Consider the following 14,366-nt stretch of genomic DNA (forward strand, 5'->3'; position numbering starts at 1 on the left):
GGAAAAATCTGCCTGATCTTTTGAAGGCGAACAAAAAAAAAAAAACAAAAAAAGAGGGAGAGAGCAAGAGCGAGAAAGAGATTGATCGTATCCGTAAATCTTGTTGTTTTTTTTTTAAAGTAACAAAGTCCCCAGTTTTTTAATCGCTTAAACATCATTATAGTTCAGAAATTAGGGAATGATCTTTCATAATATTTTCTGGACTACATAAATTCTGGACTACATAAATAGGAGAATGTGTCTTGTTATCATTAATACCACAAACTGTTCAGAAGTTACTAAATGTGTGCAATTTTTGTCCTAGGCTGCAAAGCTGGTTTAGAAAAGTACTTACCACTCTACATGATGACATCAGTTCAGTCCTAAACATTAATGAGTACAAAGTGCACCCACAACTCTGAAAATATAGCATCTAACCCTGACCCCAAAGTTAAGGTGTTTACAAGTAAAGTTTTCACTCTGTAGCCACACTTCATACATTCCCTTAATTTTATGGAAGATCCAGGTGCCGTTTATTCAATTTGTGTGCAAATTGTGATTTCCCACCTGTTTTTCCATTATTTATTTTACCAGAAAAGTATCCAGTAAAGCAGGAATGGTGGGGTGGTGGTGGAGTAACTGTGCAATGTGTTTGAGTGTTAATGGTAAAAATCAAATCATCCTTAATCTATCACTGGCTGTTACCAATCTCTGGTATAATGAATCTAGGATTCTAGTATGTGGCAGCATTGTTGTTGATTAAATTACCTCTTTTTAGATGTGTCTATAATGGACACAGTAAGTTGTCGTATGAGCTAGATTAATGAAGTACCCTCTTTGAAATGACTGATTTTGCTATAGTCCGTTTTTTTAAATTGTGAAAGATGTATCAGAGCAACTATAATAAATAATGGGGTGGGTATAATCTTCACCTACAGTTTGTAGAAGGGGAAATTGGTTTGCATCACAGTATCCAGTTAGATCTCATTGTCCTTGCTAATTACTTTTTTTGGCAACAATTTATATCTTGAAATATTTTAATGTTTGTGTACTTGGTGACACCATTTATTCATAATCATCAGCAGATTTATTTACTGATTTTCATGTAAACATAAGTATTGTGTTAAAATTCATCACATTTTTAGATGAAACATCTTTTTGTGACAAGCTTTAAGTTTGGAAAATGAACATAAAAAGACAAAATAACACACTTATCAATAGTACTACATATTTTTTAAAAAAATATAGTTCCCGTAATTGCATAGCAATATATTGATTTCTCTCTACAAGCCCCATTTATATTTGTTAGAACTATGATGATAGTTTCAGCTTTTTCTTTTATACAAAGTATAAATGAGAGATAATTCAGGTTTAGTGTACAGATATGTTCTGTTAAAGTGGCATTGATGTTATTTTTAGTATGTCATTGTTACTGTTTCAAGATACGTTGGTGTAGTTTCAGTTTTAAAGGAGCTATTTTCTCTCCTTTAATGTGTGTGTTTGTGTGTGTGTGTTTGTAGAATAGATGTTTTTTTAAAAATTAAATGCTGCTGGTTTGTGTTATGAAGCACATCGTTGTCTTGTCTATGTAATGGTCTAAATACAGCGTGAAGCAACAGACCAGGTTATAACCATGCTTCTGACAGTCCCCCCTCCCTCTGAATGTGCCAGGGACTAGAACACTGGTTGGAGAAATGCCATGATTTGCTACATTTGTTCCCATTGGCTATAAGTATTTTTTTTCCTTCCTGGAAACTTTCTGTGAATTGGCATCAGCCCATAAACCATCATTCTTGAGTAACACTGGTTTACAGGTCCTCTACCATCTAGTGTAGCCATATCCCAGTAATTATAAAATAACTAAAAGGTACAGTGGTGCCTTGTTACATTAGTTATAAAGTAAAGTAGTTATACTGTAGTTAATGAAAACTGAACTGATTGCAATTAAATGGTGATTGGAATTAGTTACTTCCCAACTGTATTCTGGTGATATAATAGAGCAGGGATACGTACGTTTAGCTTTTCATTTGCATTATTTGATGAGACTGAGCTTTATTACAGTTTCTTCTGGGAAGGCAAATGGGTATGCAGCATTCTCTTTGCATCTTTAGGACTATATTAACTTCCTGTTGAAAGGGAGATTATTTGTTTCCAGAAAAGAAGCCACATGGAATTGAGGAATTTATGTTTCTCGAGATGTCTTGCAAATTAAGGATTTTTTTTCTTTAAATCTGTGGCTAATCAGATGTCAGTAACTTATAACCATTAGTAGAAACATGATTTCCATCAATTTTATATAAAATTGCTGATGTTGATCTTTCTCAGATTCATAACATTCACCACTTCCAGCAATATAACTTGTTCTATGTATTGTTGCATTGAGAAAAAAGTTATTTACCTGTTGCATACATCAAAACAGTAGTTAGAGATATGCAATGACTTACAGTGGACTACTGAACAAGTCATTATTGAAGGAAAAACATCATATCCTTTTCATAAGACAAAACATACAAGGCTCAGTATGTCATTCCCCTTGTCAGTTGCAACAGAATTTTCATCCTCCCTGCTCTTCAAACCTCACACTTCCCCAAAACTATACAGTTCCTCCCAATCCTGAGAAGTAGTTTTGTAAGTGCATGAGGTCTGCATTGGTGATGGGGGGGGGGGGGGGTCATCTCTCCTGTTTTTTTCTAGGCACCATTGCTTTGCTAAGTGACTGGCCTTATTCAATACTGCCCACAGTTTATTACTCATTTGCAAATATGCTTCCCTGTTATTCGGAAAGGAAAAACATTTCTCTTTTGGAGTGATATGTTTGTTTTCTTTCTACAATTTATTTCTGTAGCAGGAGGCCTTCATCTTTACTTTACTCCTGTCTCACTTTTGAGAAAAATAAGTTTTCTTGTCAGATCAAAATCCTTCTGGTTTTCCCACCTTGCTAGACTGCCTCCTCTCTAAGAAAGAATCTTCCACTGGCAAGAACCTGTGGAAGCCTGCAGCCTTACATAGCAAAACGATTGGTAATGTACACAAGATTACATTCTAGTGTGACTGTAAAATGCTCTTGTGTTGTTTTTATTGGAGCCAAATTTGATCCCTTAAATATCTCTTCTACCTTCTTGATTTCAGGGCTTCAGTATCCTCCTCCTTTTTTAGAACCATTCTAATTCTTAAACTCATTAGACTTCATCTCATGTTACCTTTTCCTGGAGATCCCATAGAGCTACCTTACCCTTTGATCATACCTAAAAGACCTTGCAATAAAACTTTTTAAAAATCTTCTAATTTAGATAGCAGAAACTGGCTGTCCTCCTTTCTTCACAACCGTGGACAGCGAGTGGAGAGGGGAGGCCTGGTCTCTTGAGAGGTCCCCTCTATCTTGTGGGGTTCCTCAGGGGGCCATTCTCTCCCCTCTCTTGTTTAACATCTATATGCGACCGCTTGCTCAGCTGGTTCAAGGTTTTGCTCAGCTGGTTCAAGTATGCCGATGACACTCAGCTGGTGCTGAAGATGGAAGGCCGACCGGACTCTGTACCCGATTGTTTCCATCAGTGCCTCGAGGCTGTTACTGGATGGCTGCGTGCCAGCAGGTTGAGGGTGAATCCAGCAAAGACGGAGATCCTATGGCTGGGTGGACCGGGCAGTGGGGACATCCATCTGCCCACCCTGGATGGCGAGGCGTTACGCCCGTCATCATTGGTAAAGAGTCTGGGAGTCCTTTTGGACCCTCTGCTGACAATGGAGGCCCAGATCTCCGCCGTGAGCAGAACCGCCTTCTTTCACCTGCGGCAGGCTAGATGGCTGGCCCCCTACCTGTCCAGGGGTGACCTAGCTACGGTGATCCAGGCCACGGTCATCTCAAGACTGGACTACTGTAACGCCCTCTACATTGGCCTCCCTCTGTCGGTGATTCGGAAGCTCAAGTTGGTACAAAACGCAGCTGCTCGGCTTCTTGCGGGAATTCCAATGAGATGCCACATAACACCAATCTTACTACAGCTGCATTGGTTACCAATTGAGCACCGGATCACTTTCAAGGTGATGGTACTCACCTTTAAGGCCTTGCATGGTCTGGGGCCAATATATCTGAGGGATCGTCTCACCCCCTACCAACCCCGGAGATCCCTCCGTTCTGAGGACCAAGATCTATTGGAAGTCCCCAGTGTCAAGACCTTGCGTCTAACGGCAACCAGACGCAGAGCCTTCACAGCAGTGGCGCCATCAGTCTGGAATGCTCTGCCACCTGAAGTTCGTGCCCTGCGGGACTTACCAGCTTTCCGCAGGGCATGTAAGACATACCTGTTTCGACAGGCTTTTAATGTTTGGTACTGTTGTTTTTAAATTGTTTTAAATTGCTTTTAAACTTTGTTAGATTTTAGCTATTCTTGTAAGCTGCTCCGAGCCCCAGGGGAGTGGCGGCATATAAGTTTAAATAATAAATAAATAAATAAATAAATAAATAAAAAACCACATGTTAGAGCAACACCTGTTCTTTTGAAACAATTTTACATCAAATTTTGGCTGTTTTGATTGACTTATTATGCATTATGCCTCTATGATAACGTTATTTTAGTGTCTTGTCTGTCTACCCTTTAACTGAATTTATCATGTGGCCTAAACTGCCTGTGCTCAAAAGTGAAATTAGGAAGTAGCATAGATATCAAAACTCAGCATTTATTACTCTTTCCTTAAAATATTTACAACAATGGTAGGCAGATTTTTCTAAAGTTGCACTTGATAGTTGTATGTTTCCTGACTGATATTTTGTCCTCACCTTTTCTCTCTGTTCCCATTGTTGATGGCATCTGTCATGAAAGGTTTTAGTAGTATCAGGTCTGTGCTATGTTCAGTGAGCTGTAAAGAAGCCCTTAGTGATAAATATAAAGTTGTACTTTTGGGATGTTTTGATTTTAGGCTACAGCTGTGTATCCTAACTTAAGGCATAAAAAGTTTTTTTTTTAAAAAAGTGCTTCGTTATTAGTCATCTATTCTATTTTGAAAAGTGGATTTTACTTTTTTCTACATTTTGTGAAGTTTATAGGTCAGAAGTGTAGTATTTCTGAAGTGAGTAACTTTTGAGTAGGATTTCCAAGTTACTTTTATCTATATATAGATTATCAGTATTTTCATCAAGTGAAATTGATGGGTCTGCTTTGAAAATGTAACTTGTACATGTCTGGTACTATCTACTTTTGTCTATTATTCGGTAAGGTAGTCTTGCACATAGTGTGTAGTTGTGAACAGATACAGGATATGTTTTAAGTACAGGCAGCCCATAAGTTACAGACATCCATCTTACGAACAACTCATAGTTAAGAACAGAGGTGAGACAACAGGAAGTGAGAGAAAACTACCTCTAGGAAGGGAATTTAATAATAATAATAATAATAATAATAATAATAATAACAACAACAACAACAACAACAACAACAATTCACTCCTGAAAGAGTTATCATAGAAAAAGGGTGTCTCAACTGAAGCTTTCTTACCAATCCTTGTTTCCACAAGGACTCCACCACACTCCAAGGCAGCATATTCCACCGCCAAAGTGAAGTAGAAACTCGATTCAGAGTACTTGGGAGAAATAAATAACCTGGAATACTTGGCATACCAATAGAGCTGTTTCAAGCTACAGCAATTGAATTTAGTCAAATTATTACTAAAATCTGTGAGGAAAAATGAAAACAAAGAAGGGCCACAGATTGGACACAATTCCTTATCTTTGTTGTCACTTTGTTGATCAGTAGGAAGGATCAGGATTTGAGCTTTCCCCCTAGCTTAAACTGGGGCAAGGTTATATTAAGGTAGTCACGACCTGGGCTAAATTGAAACAGCCTCATGTGGTGTATAGCTGTCAAGGGGCTGATCCAAAGACAGGCAGTCCCCAAGTTACAAACATCCATCTTACAAATGACTCATAATTAAGATCGGGGGTGAGACAACAGGAAGTGAAGGAAAATTTGCTCCTGAAAGAGTTATCATGGGGAAAAGATATCTCAACTAAAGCTGTATCACTAATTCTTGTTTCCACAACAAACCAAGTTTTTCACAATCCAATTTTCACAGGGACAGAAAGTGAGGTGAACGCTCCGGAACAGGGGCACACACAACAAAACAAACACCACATGGGTTTTCACCCATTCCTATGCGATCCAAAGCATGCTCTCTCTCCCTCTCTCCCTATATGACTGGTCCGACTTACATACTAATCCAAGTAACTAACCTATCTTGTTTGTAACTTGGGGGGGGGGGCTGCCTGTATAATCAAAATAGCAAATTGGAGCCACTCTTACTATTTTCATGAAAGTTTTAAAGTGGTAAATTGTATTCTCATATTTGCATCAGTTACTTTTCTACCGAAAGTCTGGAGTAACACAGAATATTTATAGCCACAGAGAACCCTAAAATAAACAACAATTGAAAGTAGATGAGCTAAAATAAACATGCCCTTGTAACTATTGTATATATGATACATCTGGATGAGGAAAACAGACAAAGCTTCCTTGCATGTATTTTCTGAATGACAGTGAAGAAGTGGGCAAAAAGAGCCAAATCCAGGTTCCTTTCTTTATTTTGGAAGAAGAAGCTGTCAGAAATGAATTCATGTTTCTAGAGAAATTTAAAGAGCAATGGATCTTAAACATGAGTCTACATTTCAGTAGGATCCCCACTATCGGAAAGTATAAGGGTCTTTTCCCCCACTTGGGCATTTCTTCTGAGCTTTGGCTGTCAAGTTTGCTTCATGGCTACTAAAACTATTTAACCTGACTTATTGAGAGTTCCGTGTTTGTTCTTGATAGAGAAGCAGAAAGTGTGTTTGTTCTTGGTAGGGAGGTGGATGTCACACTATTGAGAAATATGAGGAAGAAAAAGATCTGAGTAAATGACAGTATTACGAAGGGTAAATGAAAGAAGGAGGAAATGAAAAATATAATCCATGAAAATAAATATTGGCTTAATTGAATATTGAAACAGCATTTCTATTGTTTCATTATTTATATTAAACAGTAGTCATCCATAATGGTTCTTGATGAGAGTGTAAGCCTTTCTGTTAGGCAAAAACCTTAAAGAGGGAGATTAGTAAGCTCCTAGTCTTTGAACCATCAAATGTTGCTGTTAAAGCTCTTCACTATAGTCTAGATTTGAGGTAATATGCAGCATTCATGTCATCTATCAAATCATAACCAATTTAATGGTGCTATCTGACTCTAATTTATTGGTTATTGTTTATTTTTGATTAAAATGTGTGTTTTTAGATCTCATGTGTAATGGGGATTAACACTTACTCTCAGTTGGAATTTAAACTGTATATTAAGCTTTCATTGTTTAATGCTGTGCACTAGCACCAGTTACTATAGTTTCAGAGCTAACTATAATTGACACTGGGCTGGTTTTCATAGTGTATTTTAAGCATGTGTTTTATCTTAATAAAAGACATGTTTAAAATTTATTGTTATTATATTAAATTACCTGCTGTAATAGTTTCCATTAAATATAGAGGAACAGTAAATATTACTTTGTAAATAGCAACTGTGGCATGACTTTATATTTGTGGTCATTATTTCTGCATTTGCTAGCTTTAAACAAACAGCAGTTCCAAACCTAGCTAGTAATTTTAGACAAATCTAGTGAGTATTTAATAAGGTAATTTGAAAAAAATAAAATCAATTATTTGTACAGTGCAGGAAATGGAGCAAGGAAATGTAGCTTGAAGGTTTGAAATTCAACCTTGGTGTGGATGAGGGTATCAATGAAATCCACTTACAGTCACAGATTCCGAGCAATATTCTTATTTAAAGAGATAAAAATATTTTCTTTAAAATAAAACTTACCTAGTAGATGAAGATAATGTTGAGATGCTCTGTCTCCATAAATACTCCCCAGGTAGGTAGCTTTCTGTATTAGAAAAGCCTTGTGCACAGTACCTTTGCAGTTTCCTTTCTCTGTCTCATTTGGTGCTGCTGCTTCATTTTGTTACTGCTTGCTTCCAGTTGCTCCCAGTTATTCCAGATCCTTGGGTGGCTCTCCAAATGGTATATCAGATTATTCTTCCTTTGAGATGCCACAGAAAAGCAACGGGCTTTTCATCTTCTCAAACAATAGAGACAGATGTAGCAAATCTTGTTAACTCAGATGTTCATTATTTATCAAATATTAATTGAAAGCTTTAGTATTCAGTAAATCCCATCTGGTTTTCTCACATGAATTCCAATACTGAAAACTTCTTTCTCTTATCCATTTTGTTGAAACTATGTTTTCTTGCAAGGCAGGTTCATTGGGCTGAAGGTTCTGGCTTAACTTTTTACCTGCACAGCCTGCTTTTGGTAGCGGATGTTGAACAGTCTGCTTTTCTGTGCTTCTGTCAGGCACAGATGTGAAATGCTGCTTGCCAACAGGGGAGAAACTCCCAAAGGGTGTAGTGTGTTGTGTCATATCTCAAGACAGTGAATACTCATTGCATCAATGAGTTGTTTATATGAGCTATTCAAGTCAGGCACTGGACTGGTAGGATGACGTTTTAAATACCTAATCCACTAATTTTTTGTTCTGATGGACAGCAATGTCTACTGGCAGGAAGAGAAAGAAAATGATTTTACAAGGTTTGATATGTCCTTTCTGTCTGAATGGGTTGTCATTCTAGAAAACCTGCTATTAGTGAAATTGACAAACAGATTTTTATGCAGCAAATGTTTTGGGAAAATGCTTTCCAAGTAAGCTTGGAGGTGGGGGTGGTAGCTAGCTGATATTATCTAAAAACAATTGGAATGGGAAAAGTGTAATTCAAGTTTTTAAGTGGTTTGAATAATGTATTTCAAAATGTGTACTTCAATTTTTTTTTCTATCTTTAAAAATATATCTCTTTGGAAGTAATTTTCATCGATTTTTGTAGTTAATGCTTAGGATTACATTCTAAATAGAAATGCATTTCAAATTTCTCTTCTCCTCCCGGAATATGAGTTCTTTACTTAGGGATAGTTGTTGGATTTAATATTTTAATGAAATGTTCACTTTAATGCCATGTGAATAATGATAACCTTTTCTGTAATTAATATGCATTGTTTGATGCAAGCAAAAGGCACATAGGGATAACTCACTTCAGAAACAGGTTTGAACACTTCTATCATCAGATTGTTTTCATCATTAATTTTATCACCAGAACTAATTTTATGAGTTAAGTTTTAAGAATGATTTTTTTCTTATTTTTTTCTCTGTCACACCAGGAATGGGAAAACCTGTCTTAGACCCAAGAAATGCTCCTGTTAGTAGCAAGGTGGACTTTCTTGCACAGGACTCTTCTGGAGGCAGGACAGAAAGGAGGCATTATTTTAAATTAATTCTTCCCCCCATGGCCCCCCCTCCAACTTTTCTGTTCCTATTGCACTTCAGTAAATTCTCTCCAGATGACCCAGGGCACGTATATAGGAATTGGAGTATGTGAAAATGCCCAAACTTCCAGCAGGAATGTGAGTTGGACCACAGTTCTTCCTGCAGGTGGAAGGAGCACTCTCTTTTGCTAAGAGTTAGCATCCAAACCATGGGTAAAAAAATGTTTAGGAAAGATGAGAAAAAAAATGTGAATGAATTATTGACAAGGAGGTGACCATAACATTAGCATTTATAACCAAAACATCATAATGTTATCCTGTCACTAGCCAGGTTATCCTCTTCCCTTGCCTAGTTCATCTTATAGTTAATGATGGTTATTGGTCTAATTCTGTCCTATATTATTTTTATTTGATTTATTTCAAATACCCTAAGCCAAAGATAAGATACTTGGAACCAGCTTATTCAATATAATTTATTTACTGTATTTCTACCCCACCATTCATACCCTGAAGGGGACTCAGAGTGGCATACAAGTAGGCAAACATTCAGTGCTGCATAAACAGACATACTAATAAAAAGCATATATATTAAAACCCCAAAAGATTTTAAAGCATCTAAACATTAAAATCCATAATTAAAACCACACAATCCAAAATCATAGTCCAGGAGCCATTCCAGTCATAATTGCACTTATTCCATATCCTCTTATTGTGCTGAATTATTGTTCAAAGGCTTGTTTCCACAGCCATGTTTTAATTTCTTTCTAAAGGTCAGGAGGGAGGGAGCTATTCTGATTTTGCTGAGAAGGGAGTTCCACAGTTGAGGGGCCACCACTGAGAAGGCCCTGTCTCTCGTCCTCACCAATCACACCTACGAAGGAGGTAGGACCGAGAGCAGGGCCTCCCCAGAACATCGACGAGGTTCCATAGAGAGAGATAATGTTTGGACAGGTAAGCTGGGCCAGAACGGTTTAGGGCTTTGTAGACTATAGCCAGCACTTTGAATTGTGCTTGGTAGCAGATTGGTAGCCAGTGGAGCTGATATAGGCTCCCTGTATTCTCCCCAATATAATTTTTGTAGATGGGTCATGATCAATTAAGACAATAGGAAAGTCTCATGCTTCTGATAATATAGCTGGGGTATGGCTGTTCTGTTTGTTTGTTTGTATGTTTTGTTTTTTATGTGTGGCAAGGTTGGAATATGAGCTTAAAGAATACTCATTCTTGACCTTGAAAAGAAAGATATTTCATTGTGTTAATGGTTCCAAAATACTGTTTTTGTGCAAAAATCATCAATATTACCAAAGTTTGCTCAGGTAGCACACATCTGAAGGCATTTTACAAGAACATAGAAAAATGTTGATTGTGTGTATGTATGTGTGTTTGTAACCTCACAAGTATATCAATATTAGAGGCTTATGGAAATCATGATTAAATCTTGAACATTTCACTCTTTAGAATTAATTACGGTTTTTTGTTTTTGTTTTGAATATTATCTCAGATGTTGCCTTACAAATAGAATTATTTGGGGTGATTGGAACCTGAGTTTGGCCAAACATGATTCCTTGCGTTTTATGTTGTCTGAACTTTGCTTCTGTTTGAATACAACTAATCAAAAGAACTTATAAGATGGCAAATACTGTGAACATCCCTTTCACCATCTTCTGGTCTGTTGCCATCCAATTCTTTCTACCATAGCAATAGCTTCCTAGAAAACATTTAGATTTCATTCTCATTTATTATAAAACCGGCAGAAGACTCCCTCACAATCATGCTTTGGTCATAGGAAAGACCAACTTTCAGAAATGTGTCCATTACGAAAAATGATGGCAAGCCAGTCAAGCATTGGCAAAGGTTAGTGACACCAGAAAATTGTATAGTATTTGTAGTGAATATGTTCATAAAGTAATTTCAAAACATTTGACTTAAAAAAAATTGAGAAGAGATTATTGGTATCAGTAGAAGAGAGATATTTATGGGATGGGAGCAGAAGAAAACCCCTGTGGAAATTTGCCTTAAAAAAAAAAAATCTTTTGGTTAAACACCATCCTGATTGTGAAATACTAGGAAGAACTTTATACTTACCATATTTATAACAGATGGTATACATCTGTTTTGTCTGTGTTTAATGTGAGTAGATTCAGAGATGGACAGATGAGTATATTTGTGATTTTAGAATGTAATGTTAATTATTTCCTGATCTTTTTTGTGAATAGTTGCAGTTAAAATCAATATAATAAGTCTCTCCTATTTATTTTGTTAATTATACTTCTGTGTGTTTTGTGGGATCAGTTGTGCTTTTATGCAGTAATTATTTGATATTTCTTTTAAAATACAATAGTTCTACTTTATGAAGTGACAATGTGATTATTATTCAACTTAATTAAATCAGACTTTAAAAGTGTCATTTTAATAGGTAGTTCAATCTTTTAAAAGTTGTTTTATTTGTTGGTCGTTGTGTGCCGTCAACTGACTTCTTACAGGATCCTATCGCATGGTTTTCTTGGCAGAATTCATTTCCTTTTGCCTTCCTCTGAGAGAGACAAAGTGTGATTTATCCTAGGTCATCCAGTGGGTTTCCATGGCCAAAGGGAGATTTAAATCCTCATCTCCAGGGTCAAAACCACTATATTACACTGGCTATCTGATATAATGTGTAGGTTATATTATTTGTCTTCATATGTTTATGATAGTTTTTGTTTTTTTAAAAGTAGGTAAATAACAACAAGAACAACTTTTTTATTCTTGTACCCCGCCTCCATCTCCTCGAAGGAACTTCAGGGGCTTGCAAATGGCACGAAGTGCCTAAAACAGAGCATAAAATAAACACAGTACAATACAAAAAAGTAAAACATATAGCATATAAAACAATTGAAAACTCAGAACAACATCCAAAACCTATGATGACAACTATTGTAAGACATGGTCAGGCTGTAAACAAGACAAGGGAATGGGATGGAGCAAATCGGAGCTAAGGAACAAGGGCATGGGATGAAATTGCAGTGCCTTGTCATTGATTGCAGACCATTGTGTCTAGACAGTCTCAAAGACTTGTTTAAACATCCAAGTCTTCAAATCCCTAAGGAAGGACAATGTGGGTGGCCTGTCTAATCTCCCAGGGGAGGGCATTCCAAAGCAGGGGGGCACCACCAAGAAGGTCCTCTCCCTTGTCCCCACCAACTGTGCTTGTGACAGTGGCAGGACTAAGAGGAGGACCTCCCTGGCAGAACTTAATGCTCATGCAGGTACATAAATGGGGATGTGATCACAAAAATAGGCAGGGCCTAAACTGTTTAGGGATTTATAGGTAATGACTTGCACTTTGAATTGATACCGGAAACTTATCGGCAGCCAATGGAGCTGCTTTAATAGGGGCATTGTGTGCTCCCTATAGCGAGCTCCAGCTAGTAACCTGGAGCACACATATGCACAATACTACTTTAGATTAGATGTTTTGTTATAAAAATCCATCCTTTCTTAACATTATTTTAAAGATATAATTTTGAATGGTAAAATTAACTCCAGTGATTTTTTAAAAGAAGCAGTCTTCCCTGAGGAAATAGAGATAGAGATTAGCTTCATAAGATCGGGAGAGTCATGAAGTAAAAAGACCGAAAGAAATTGATACAGGTGTAAAATAGTAATTTTTTCTAAAAAAAAAATGCAGTAGAGCTTTTATGTCAGAAGAGCCTAAAAATGGAGATGATATTTTTCTCCAGCTCAATAAAATGTTAATGTCATCCTCATTCTGAGTTTTCTTGCTGCCATTCTTTAACTCAGTGATTTCCAAAGTGGGCGTTACCACCCCCTGGTGGGCACTGCAGCGATCGGGGGGGGGGGGGTGGCGGTAATGGGCACAGGTGCATTTGGGGGCGATGAATAACTGTAAGGGGGCGGTGAAAGCATAAAAGAAAGAAGAGAAGATTTAGAAAAATTGATTTCCAGGGTGTAGGCCAAATAAGTTTGGGAACCACTGCTTTAACTCTATGGTTTGTTATTGTAATTTGTAAGATGGAGCTATTTAGAACAATATGTATAGCTGCAGATTTTTCCCCCAGCCCAGATACAATAGATTTGAGTCTAAAGCATAAATAGGACCACAAAATTAGATTCAATACAACTTTATATACTCTAAATGTTTGAACCCCTGTTGCCATAAGATCCAAATAGTGTGGCCAGTGATTAAGGATTATACAAGCAATAGTCCCGTAACATCTGGAGGATATCAATTGAATACTCTGTCCAGAGCAAAACCCCAGGCTTTTGCTTTTTTTTAAAACAGCAGCCAAGTGAGAGGCATTGCATGGATTTTTCATATCCAATTTTTAGCACACACAGTTTGGAATGTGTAACAGGACCATCTCAGCTAAATGCAGTATTTATTTATTTATTTACGACATTTTTATCCCGCCTTTCTCTCAAGTCCGAAAGCGATTCAAGGTGGCTCACAAATTGGCAGCAATTTGATTCCATAAAAATCCACAATATACAAGTAAAACATTTAAAACAACATTATAAAATCCATACAAAAACCACTAAAAACATATAATAACCAATGTCTTCCTATTAATCTCGTTTTCCAGTAGCATCTTCTAAGCTGTTCCATGTTTCAGTCTTACATAATTCCTTGTTTGTCTATTGCATTTAGTACATTAGATAAATCCTATTCATGCACTTAAGTATGTGAGGAAGACAACACCTCATGCATTTTTTCAGTCTTTTGCCTTTATAGGACAGTTTTCTGAGGTGGACAACTTCCTAGATCAATGGAGGCTTTCCACCCCATTGTGAACGCTGATTTTAATTCCCTGTTCCTTTGATTGCTGCCAGCTCTTCATCTGTACATATATTTTTATTACTGATATTTAGTGTTTTCCATTTCCTTTGAAATCTGTTCCTCTGCAGTTCTAACATAAGGACCACTGGAACTACAAATATTATTGGGACTTTGAGCATGAAGAAGTGCATTGCTCAATTTCCCACTGAGGTCTCTTTGCCTGCTGGGCTCCCATACTGTTCACATAGTCAATTTTTACAAAATCACACATGTAACAATCTGTA

General features: G+C 37.0%; 2 protein-coding genes across 3 annotated transcripts in view; one reads left to right on the plus strand and one right to left on the minus strand.

Annotated features, from left to right (window-relative positions):
• The window catches only part of CHRM5 (cholinergic receptor muscarinic 5), a 60,756-nt gene extending 52,287 nt beyond the window's left edge, over window positions 1-8,469 (minus strand). Inside the window, exon 1 of the mRNA XM_060760085.2 lies at window positions 7,812-8,469. The gene's annotated coding sequence lies outside the window, so the exon portion shown is untranslated. The remainder of the gene's footprint in view (window positions 1-7,811) is intronic.
• AVEN (apoptosis and caspase activation inhibitor) overlaps window positions 1-14,366 on the plus strand; it is a 125,030-nt gene that overhangs the window by 39,401 nt on the left and 71,263 nt on the right. The gene's annotated exons all lie outside the window — the stretch shown is intronic.

Source organism: Anolis sagrei, chromosome 1 (assembly GCF_037176765.1).
Source record: "Anolis sagrei isolate rAnoSag1 chromosome 1, rAnoSag1.mat, whole genome shotgun sequence".
NCBI classification, from domain to species: Eukaryota; Metazoa; Chordata; class Lepidosauria; order Squamata; family Dactyloidae; genus Anolis; species Anolis sagrei.